The sequence below is a fragment of the Rhinoderma darwinii genome, chromosome 3, assembly GCF_050947455.1.
Source record: "Rhinoderma darwinii isolate aRhiDar2 chromosome 3, aRhiDar2.hap1, whole genome shotgun sequence".
Classification (NCBI taxonomy): domain Eukaryota; kingdom Metazoa; phylum Chordata; class Amphibia; order Anura; family Rhinodermatidae; genus Rhinoderma; species Rhinoderma darwinii.
Genome location: NC_134689.1, coordinates 414,283,280 through 414,292,519, shown reverse-complemented (window position 1 = coordinate 414,292,519; position 9,240 = coordinate 414,283,280). Strand labels below are relative to the sequence as shown.

General features: G+C 36.7%; 6 non-coding genes across 6 annotated transcripts; all 6 read right to left on the bottom strand.

The window, feature by feature from the left end:
- Window positions 1–1,371: 1,371 nt before the first annotated feature.
- Window positions 1,372–1,443, bottom strand: TRNAQ-CUG (transfer RNA glutamine (anticodon CUG)). The gene has a single exon. It is a non-coding gene; the product is annotated as a tRNA-Gln (tRNA).
- A 4,050-nt stretch (window positions 1,444–5,493) lies between these two features.
- TRNAQ-UUG (transfer RNA glutamine (anticodon UUG)) lies at window positions 5,494–5,565 on the bottom strand. The gene has a single exon. It is a non-coding gene; the product is annotated as a tRNA-Gln (tRNA).
- Window positions 5,566–6,852: 1,287 nt separating this feature from the next.
- TRNAQ-CUG (transfer RNA glutamine (anticodon CUG)) lies at window positions 6,853–6,924 on the bottom strand. Its single transcript has one exon. It is a non-coding gene; the product is annotated as a tRNA-Gln (tRNA).
- A 617-nt stretch (window positions 6,925–7,541) lies between these two features.
- On the bottom strand, window positions 7,542–7,613 carry TRNAQ-CUG (transfer RNA glutamine (anticodon CUG)). The gene has a single exon. It is a non-coding gene; the product is annotated as a tRNA-Gln (tRNA).
- Window positions 7,614–8,230: 617 nt separating this feature from the next.
- Window positions 8,231–8,302, bottom strand: TRNAQ-CUG (transfer RNA glutamine (anticodon CUG)). Its single transcript has one exon. It is a non-coding gene; the product is annotated as a tRNA-Gln (tRNA).
- Window positions 8,303–8,919: 617 nt separating this feature from the next.
- On the bottom strand, window positions 8,920–8,991 carry TRNAQ-CUG (transfer RNA glutamine (anticodon CUG)). The gene has a single exon. It is a non-coding gene; the product is annotated as a tRNA-Gln (tRNA).
- Between the last annotated feature and the right edge of the window lie 249 nt (window positions 8,992–9,240).

Here is a 9,240-nt window from a genome sequence, read left to right as displayed (position 1 = left end):
CCACCGAAAGTTGAACTCGGATTGCTGGATTCAGAATCCAGAGTGCTAACCATTACACCATGGAACCCTTGACAACAGAGTGCAGTTTGGATATTTCTACTAAACAGGCAGTACGTGTAATTACAATAACAGGTCGGCTATCATTCAAAATCGACCTCCCACAATAATCAAGAGGGCATTGCTTCTGTGCCTGCATGATCACCAAGATGTACAATTATTTTCTATTGTGGTTATATAACAAAAGCTAGGACCCTGCATTTGGAAAGGGAAAATACTATTAACAACTCAATGGGAAAAAACTGGGAAATTAAATTATGAATTTCAGTTGACTGAAAAGTTAACTGTTGTAACCAGTGTCAGGCAGCTACTGCCAAGGCAAAAAGACTGTAAATTAGTTTCCATTTGGATAATCTACAATGTGGATAATACTAATTTCCAAGGTCTGTCTGTACTGAACACCCTACGAGCTGGAAGTAGAGCCAGTGTTTGCATTACATGCCATAAAAAGGCTCTTTAAATTTGTTAATTTTATATGCCCTCAATTACATTGGTTTAATTATCTCTACGAGAGAATATTATCACATTTTGTTTGTTGTTAAATCCTGTTTATGGCGTACAACAATCACTATCAATACAATACCTCATTGAAAATGGATTACACTCAGAAGGAAGTAAACTGTGGCAAGGTCCCACCGAGAGGTGAACTCTGATTGCTGGATTCAGAATCCAGAGTGCTAACCATTACACCATGGAACCTTTGACAATAGAGTGCAGTTTGGATATTTCTACTAAACAGGCAGTACGTGTAATTACAATAACAGGTCGGCTATCATTCAAAATCGACCTCCCACAATAATCAAGAGGGCATAGCTTCTGTGCCTGCATGATCACCAAGATGTACAATTATTTTCTATTGCGGTTATATAACAAAAGCTAGAACCCTGCATTTGGAAAGGGAAAATACTGTTAACAACTCAATGGGATAAAACTGGGAAATGAAATTATGAATTTCAGTTGACTGAAAACTTAACTGTTGTAACCAGTGTCAGGCAGCTAATGCCAAGGCAAAAAGACTGTAAATTAGTTTCCAATTGGATAATCTACAATGTGGATCATACTAATTTCCAAGGTCTGTCTGTACTGAACACCCTACGAGCTGGAAGTAGAGCCAGTGTTTGCATTACATGCCATAAAAAGACTCTTTAAATTTGTTAATTTTTATGCCCTCAAATACATTGGTTTAATTATCTCTACGAGAGAATATTATCATATTTTTTTTTTGTTAAATCGTGTTTATGGCGTACAACAATCACTATCAATACAATAGCTCATTGTAAAAGGATTACACTCAGAAGGAAGTAAACTGTGGCAAGGTCCCACCGAAAGTCGAACTCGGATTGCTGGATTCAGAATCCAGAGTGCTAACCATTACACCATGGAACCCTTGACAACAGAGTGCAGTTTGGATATTTCTACTAAACAGGCAGTACGTGTAATTACAATAACAGGTCGGCTATCATTCAAAATCGACCTCCCACAATAATCAAGAGGGCATTGCTTCTGTGCCTGCATGATCACCAAGATGTACAATTATTTTCTATTGCGGTTATATAACAAAAGCTAGAACCCTGCATTTGGAAAGGGAAAATACTATTAACAACTCAATGGGAAAAAACTGGGAAATTAAATTATGAATTTCAGTTGACTGAAAACTTAACTGTTGTAACCAGTGTCAGGCAGCTACTGCCAAGGCAAAAAGACTGTAATTTAGTTTCCATTTGGATAATCTACAATGTGGATAATACTAATTTCCAAGGTCTGTCTGTACTGAACACCCTACGAGCTGGAAGTAGAGCCAGTGTTTGTATTACATGCCATAAAAACACTCTTTAAATTTGTTATTTTTATATGCCCTCAATTACATTGGTTTAATTATCTCTACGAGAGAATATTATCATATTTTATTTGTTGTTAAATCCTGTTTATGGCGTACAACAATCACTATCAATACAATACCTCATTGAAAATGGATTACACTCAGAAGGAAGTAAACTGTGGCAAGGTCCCACCAAGAGGTGAACTCGGATTGCTGGATTCAGAATCCAGAGTGCTAACCATTACACCATGGAACCCTTGACAATAGAGTGCAGTTTGGATATTTCTACTAAACAGGCAGTACGTGTAATTACAATAACAGGTCAGCCATCATTCAAAATCGACCTCCCACAATAATCAAGAGGGCATTGCTTCTGTGCCTGCATGATCACCAAGATGTACAATTATTTTCTATTGCGGTTATATAAAAAAAGCTAGAACCCTGCATTTGGAAAGGGAAAATACTATTAACAACTCAATGGGAAAAAACTGGGAAATTAAATTATGAATTTCAGTTGACTGAAAACTTAACTGTTGTAACCAGTGTCAGGCAGCTACTGCCAAGGCAAAAAGACTGTAAATTAGTTTCCAATTGGATAATCTACAATGTGGATCAAACTAATTTCCAAGGTATGTCTGTACTGAACACCCTACAAGCTGGAAGTAGAGCCAGTGTTTGCATTACATGCCATAAAAAGACTCTTTAAAATTGTTAATTTTATATGCCCTCAATTAAATTGGTTTAATTATCTCTATGAGAGAATATTATCACATTTTTTATGTTGTTAAATCGTGTTTATGGCGTACAACAATCACTATCAATACAATACCTCATTGAAAAAGGATTACACTCAGAAGGAAGTAATCTGTGGCAAGGTCCCACTGAGAGTTGAACTTGGATTGCTGGATTCAGAGTCCAGAGTGCTAACCATTACACCATCGAACCCTTGGCAGTAGTGGTCAGTTTGGATATTTCTGCTAAACAGGCAGTACGTGTAATTACAATAACAGGTCGGCTATCATTCAAAATCGACCTCCCGCAATAATCAAGAGGGCATAGCTTCTGTGCCTGCATGATCACCAAGATGTACAATTATTTTCTATTGCGGTTATATAACAAAAGCTACAACCCTGCATTTGGAAAAGGAAAATACTATTAACAACTCAATGGGAAAAAAATGGGAAATTAAATTATGAATTTCAGTTGACTGAAAACTTAACTGTTGTAACCAGTGTCAGGCAGCTACTGCCATGGCAAAAAGACTGTAAATTAATTTCCATTTGGACAATGTGGATCATACTAATTTCCAAGGTCTGTCTGTACTGAACAACCTACGAGCTGGAAGTAGAGCCAGTGTTTGCATTACATGCCATAAAAAGACTCTTTAAATTTGTTAATTTTATATGCCCTCAATTACATTGGTTTAATTATCTCTACGAGAGAATATTATCACATTTTTTTTGTTGTTAAATCGTGTTTATGGCGTACAACAATCACTATCAATACACTACCTCATTGAAAAAAGATTACACTCAGAAGGAAGTAAACTGTGGCAAGATCCCACTGAGAGTTGAACTTGGATTGCTGGATTTAGAGTCCAGAGTGCTATCCATTACACCATCGAACCCTTGGCAGTAGAGGTCAGTTTGGATATTTCTGCTAAACAGGCAGTACGTGTAATTACAATAACAGGTCGGCTATCATTCAAAATCGACCTCCCGCAATAATCAAGAGGGCATAGCTTCTGTGCCTGCATGATCACCAAGATGTACAATTATTTTCTATTGCGGTTATATAACAAAATCTAGAACCCTGCATTTGGAAAGGGAAAATACTATTAACAACTCAATGGGAAAAAACTGGGAAATTAAATTATGAATTTCAGTTGACTGAAAACTTAACTGTTGTAACCAGTGTCAGGCAGCTACTGCCAAGGCAAAAAGACTGTAAATTAGTTTCGATTTGGACAATGTGGATCATACTAATTTCCAAGGTCTGTCTGTACTGAACACCCTACGAGCTGGAAGTAGAGCCAGTGTTTGCATTACATGCCATAAAAAGACTCTTTAAATTTGTTAATTTTATATGCCCTCAATTAAATTGGTTTAATTATCTCTACGAGAGAATATTATAAAAAAATTTTTGTTGTTAAATCGTGTTTATGGCGTACAACAATCACTATCAATACATTACCTCATTGAAAAAGGATTACACTCAGAATGAATTAAACTGTGGCAAGGTCCCACCGAGAGTTGAACACAGATTGATGGATTCAGAGTCCAGAGTGCTAACCATTAAACCATGGAAGCCTTGACAATAGAGTGCAGTTTGGATGTTTCTACTAAACAGGCAGTACGTGTAATTACAATAACAGGTCGGCTATCATTCAAAATCGACCTCCCACAATAATCAAGAAGGCATAGCTTCTGTGCCTGCATGATCACCAAGATGTACAATTATTTTCTATTGCGGTTATATAAAAAAAGCTAGAACCCTGCATTTGGAAAGGGAAAATACTATTAACAACTCAATGGGAAAAAACTGGGAAATTAATTTATGAATTTCAGTTGACTGAAAACTTAACTGTTGTAACCAGTGTCAGGCAGCTACTGCCAAGGCAAAAAGACTGTAAATTATGTTCCAATTGGATAATCTACAATGTGGATCATACTAATTTCCAAGGTCTGTCTGTACTGAACACCCTACGAGCTGGAAGTAGAGCCAGTGTTTGCATTACATGCCATAAAAAGACTCTTTAAATTTGTTAATTTTATTTGCCCTCAATTAAATTGGTTTAATTATCTCTACGAGAGAATATTATCATATTTATTTTTTTGTTAAATCGTGTTTATGGCGTACAACAATCACTATCAATACAATACCTCATTGTAAAAGGATTACACTCAGAAGGAAGTAAACTGTGGCAAGGTCCCACCAAAAGTTGAACTCAGATTGCTGGATTCATAATCCAGAGTGCTAACCATTACACCATGGAACCCTTGACAATAGAGTGCAGTTTGGATATTTCTACTAAACAGGCAGTACGTGTAATTACAATAACAGGTCGGCTATCATTCAAAATCGACCTCCCACAATAATCAAGAGGGCATTGCTTCTGTGCCTGCATGATCACGAAGATGTACAATTATTTTCTATTGCGGTTATATAACAAAAGCTAGAACCCTGCATTTGGAAAGGGAAAATACTATTACCAACTCAATGGGAAAAAAACTGGGAAATGAAATTAGGAATTTCAGTTGACTGAAAAGTTAACTGTAGTAACCAGTGTCAGGCAGCTACTGCCAAGGCAAAAAGACTGTAAATTAGTTTCCATTTGGATAATCTACAATGTGGATCATACTAATTTCCAAGGTCTGTCTGTACTGAACACCCTACGAGCTGGAAGTAGAGCCAGTGTTTGCATTACATGCCATAAAAAGACCCTTTAAATTTGTTGATTTTATATGCCCTCAATTCCATTCGTTTAATTATCTCTACGAGAGAATATTATAAAAAAAATGTGTGTTGCTAAATCGTGTTTATGGCATACAACAAGCACTATCAATACAATACCTCATTGAAAAAGTACTACACTCAGAAGGAAGTAAACTGTGGCAAGGTCCCACCGAGAGTTGAACTCAGATTGCTGGATTCAAAGTCCAGAGTGCTAACCATTACACCATGGAACCCTTGACGATCAAGTGAGGTTTGGATTTTTCTACTAAACAGGCAGCACGTGTAATTACAATAAAGGGTCGGCTATCAATCAAAGTCGACCTCCCACAATAATCAAGAGGGCATAGATTCTGTTCCTGCATGATCACCAAGATGTACAATTATTTTCTATTGCGGTTCTATAAAAAAAGCTAGAACCCTGCATTTAGAAAGGGAAAATACTATTACCAACTCAATGGGAAAAAACTGGGAAATGAAATTATGAATTTCAGTTGACTGAAAACTTAACTGTTGTAACCAGTGTAAGGCAGCTACTGCCAAGGCAAAAAGACTGTAAATTAGTTTCCAATTGGATAATCTACAATGTGGATCATACTAATTTCCAAGGTCTGTCTGTACTGAACACCCTACGAGCTGGTAGTAGAGCCAGTGTTTGCATTACATGCCATAAAAAGACTCTTTAAATGTGTTAATTTTATATGCCCTCAATTACATTGGTTTAATTATCTCTACGAGAGAATATTATCACATTTTTTTTGTTTATGGCGTACAACAATCACTATCAATACAATACCTCATTGAAAAAGGATTACACTCAGAAGGAAGTAAACTCTGGCAAGGTCCCACCGAGAGTTGAACTCGGATTTCTGGATTCAGAGTCTAGAGTGCTAATCATTACATCCTGGAACCCTTGACAATAGAGTGCAGTTTGGATATTTCTACTAAACAGGCAGTACGTGTAATTACAATAACAGGTCGGCTATCATTCAAAATCGACCTACCACAATAATCAAGAGGGCATTGCTTCTGTGCCTGCATGATCACCAAGATGTACTATTATTTTCTATTGCGGTTATATAAAAAAAGCTAGAACCCTGCATTTGGAAAGGGAAAATACTATTAACAACTCAATGGGAAAAAACTGGGAAATGAAATTATGAATTTCAGTTGACTGAAAACTTAACTGTTGTAACCAGTGTAAGGCAGCTACTGCCAAGGCAAAAATACTGTAAATTAGTTTCCATTTGGATAATCTACAATGTGGATCATACTAATTTCCAAGGTCTGTCTGTACTGAACACACTACGAGCTGGAAGTAGAGCCAGTGTTTGCATTACATGCATAAAAAGACTCTTTAAATTTGTTAATTTTATATGCCCTCAAATACATTGGTTTAATTATCTCTACGAGAGAATATTATCACATTTTCTTTGTTGTTAAATCGTGCTTATGGCGTACAACAATCACTATCAATACCTCATTGTAAAAGGATTACACTCAGAAGGAAGTAAACTGTGGCAAGGTCCCACCGAGAGTTGAACTCGGATTGCTGAATTCAGAGTCCAGAGTGCTAACCATTACACCATGGAACCCTTGACAATAGAGTGCAGTTTGGATATATCTACTAAACAGGCAGTACGTGTAATTACAATAACAGGTCGGCTATCATTCAAAATCGACCTCCCACAATAATCAAGAGGGCACAGCTTCTGTGCCTGCAAGATCACCAAGATGTACAATTATTTTCTATTGCGGTTATATAACAAAAGCTAGAACCCTGCATTTGGAAAGGGAAAATACTATTAACAACTCAATGGGAAAAAACTGGGAAATTAAATTATAAATTTCAGTTGACTGAAAACTTAACTGTTGTAACCAGTGTCAGGCAGCTACTGCCAAGGCAAAAAGACTGTAAATTAGTTTCCATTTGGATAATCTACTATGTGGATAATACTAATTTCCAAGGTCTGTCTGTACTGAACACCCTACGAGCTGGAAGTAGAGCCAGTATTTGCATTACATGCCATAAAAAGACTCTTTAAATTTGTTAATTTTATATGCCCTCAAATACATTGGTTTAATTATCTCTACGAGAGAATATTATCACATTTTTTTTGTTGTTAAATCGTGTTTATGGCGTACAACAATCACTATCAATACAATACCTCATTGAAAAAGTATTACACTGAGAAGGAGGTAAACTGTGGCAAGGTCCCACCGAGAGTTGAACTCGGATTGCTGAATTCAGAGTCCAGAGTGCTAACCATTACACCATGGAACCCTTGACAATAGAGTGCAGTTTGGATATATCTACTAAACAGGCAGTACGTGTAATTACAATAACAGGTCGGCTATCATTCAAAATCGACCTCCCACAATAATCAAGAGGGCACAGCTTCTGTGCCTGCATGATCACCAAGATGTACAATTATTTTCTTGTGCGGTTATATAACAAAAGCTAGAACCCTGCATTTGGAAAGTGAAAATACTATTAACAACTCAATGGGAAAAAACTGGGAAATTAAATTATAAATTTCAGTTGACTGAAAACTTAACTGTTGTAACCAGTGTCAGGCAGCTACTGCCAAGGCAAAAAGACTGTAAATTAGTTTCCATTTGGATAATCTACAATGTGGATAATACTAATTTCCAAGGTCTGTCTGTACTGAACACCCTACGAGCTGGAAGTAGAGCCAGTGTTTGCATTACATGCCATAAAAAGACTCTTTAAATTTGTTAATTTTATATGCCCTCAAATACATTGGTTTAATTATCTCTACGAGAGAATATTATCACATTTTTTTTGTTGTTAAATCGTGTTAATGGCGTACAACAATCACTATCAATACAATACCTCGTTGAAAAAGGATTACACTCAGAAGGAAGTAAACTGTGGCAAGGTCCCACCGAGAGTTGAACTTGGATTGCTGGATTCAGAGTCCAGAGTGCTAACCATTACACCATGGAACCCTTGAAAATAGAGTGTAGTTTGGATATTTCTACTAAACAGGCAGTACGTGTAATTACAATAACAGGTCGGCTATCATTCAAAATCGACCTCCCACAATAATCAAGAGGGCATAGCTTCTGTGCCTGCATGATCACCAAGATGTACAATTATTTTCTATTGCGGTTATATAACAAAAGCTAGAACCCTGCATTTGGAAAGTGAAAATACTATTAACAACTCAATGGGAAAAAACTGGGAAATTAAATTATAAATTTCAGTTGACTGAAAACTTAACTGTTGTAACCAGTGTCAGGCAGCTACTGCCAAGGCAAAAAGACTGTAAATTAGTTTCCATTTGGATAATCTACAATGTGGATAATACTAATTTCCAAGGTCTGTCTGTACTGAACACCCTACGAGCTGGAAGTAGAGCCAGTGTTTGCATTACATGCCATAAAAAGACTCTTTAAATTTGTTAATTTTATATGCCCTCAATTACATTGGTTTAATTATCTCTACGAGAGAATATTATCACCTTTTTTTTGTTGTTAAATCATGTTTATGGCGTACAACAATCACTATCAATACAATACCTCATTGAAAAAGGATTACACTGAGAAGGAAGTAAACTGTGGCAAGGTCCCACCGAGAGTTGAACTCGGATTGCTGAATTCAGAGTCCAGAGTGCTAACCATTACACCATGGAACCCTTGACAATAGAGTGTAGTTTGGATATTTCTACTAAACAGGCAGTACGTGTAATTACAATAACAGGTCGGCTATCATTCAAAATCGACCTCCCACAATAATCAAGAGGGCATAGCTTCTGTGCCTGCATGATCACCAAGATGTACAATTATTTTCTATTGCGGTTATATAACAAAAGCTAGAACCCTGCATTTGGAAAGGGAAAATACTATTAACAACTCAATGGGAAAAAACTGGGAAATGAAATTAT